A 1,225-nucleotide genomic window follows, 5' to 3' on the forward strand; every position below is an offset into this window, starting at 1 on the left:
ACCGAAATAAAATTTCAGGCATTGAATATAGCCTACCTACAAACCTAGAAGATTACACCATGATTAATGGGGGTTCTTAGGGGTGGGGTTCTTAGCGTAATTCACCCCTAAGAACCCCCATTAATCATGCTCTTAGAGCACATATGATGCATACCAACAAAAGAGACGTCAACATTTGAGTTCGGCTGCTAATTCTTACCTTCTTTTTACATCAATCATAGATATAGTATTAAAAAAACATAATAGAGAAATCAAGAAAGATCTGTTGCACATGCTAAATAATTACACCAATAGTTCAATAGATTTCCAAAACCATCATCTCTTTACGACTAAGAGACTAAGGATAAACACTAGTACCACAACAAATCTATATTTTGTTCAGCGTACCTTAAGAATTCATGTAAATAGCACTTAGATAACATGTTACAGTAATCTTAAGTATATATAAACTATGACGCAGAATGACATAATTTCTCAAACATACAAGTTTAACTATAAGATTGCAAAGACATGATACATGATGCAGAATTTGAGGACATATGCTGAATGCAGAACTGTAAAGACATGATGAAGAATGCAAACATCAGAATGCAGAACTGTAAGGACATGATGCAGAATCCAGAACTGTAAATACGTGATGCAGAATGCAAACATCAGAATGCATAGTGTAGAATCCAGAATTGTAAAGACATGGTGCAGAATGCAGAACACTAAAGACATGATGCATAATGCAAACATCAGAATGCTGAGTGCAGAATCCAGAACTGTAAAGACATGATGCAGAATGCAAAATGTAGGACACTCATACAACAACCGAAATTAAATTATAAAATTACAGGAACGGACCATAGTGACCACGAAGGGTTGGTGGATAACACAAGTAAAAAGTTTCTCAGACATTTAAACTACATAAGTCTCACATACCTTCAAAAATATATAATTATGTGAGACTCAACTAATTCAAAGAGATGTACTACCTGTCGCAGAAAGTGTGCTACACTTGCAATCTCCTCAGACCTCCTAAAGCCCAAACCTGAAAAAAATAATCAAATTAATTAGTTTTTAATTACATGTAGTCATATGCCTCATGCTTACCATGTTCCTTCCAGTGCCAAAATCTTGGATCGGTTTTTAAAATTTGAACAGTCTCTGTGTCGCTATATATAGTACATGTGGTACAGTAAAGAGTCACATATGATTTGTAGTATTTTGAAGTTGTTGGTCG

At 34.9% G+C, this 1,225-nt stretch overlaps 2 long non-coding RNA genes across 2 annotated transcripts; one reads left to right on the plus strand and one right to left on the minus strand.

Moving 5' to 3' along the window:
• Positions 1–23: 23 nt before the first annotated feature.
• Positions 24–1,043, plus strand: LOC106321853. The gene is made up of 2 exons (XR_001266145.1): positions 24–82; positions 139–1,043. It is a non-coding gene; the product is annotated as an uncharacterized LOC106321853 (long non-coding RNA).
• Positions 806–1,219, minus strand: LOC106321852. Its single transcript, XR_001266144.1, has 2 exons — positions 1,096–1,219; positions 806–1,033 (listed from the first exon to the last, which is right to left on the minus strand). It is a non-coding gene; the product is annotated as an uncharacterized LOC106321852 (long non-coding RNA).
• Positions 1,220–1,225: the final 6 nt, after the last annotated feature.

Source organism: Brassica oleracea, unplaced genomic scaffold (assembly GCF_000695525.1).
Source record: "Brassica oleracea var. oleracea cultivar TO1000 unplaced genomic scaffold, BOL UnpScaffold03347, whole genome shotgun sequence".
NCBI lineage: Eukaryota > Viridiplantae > Streptophyta > Magnoliopsida > Brassicales > Brassicaceae > Brassica > Brassica oleracea.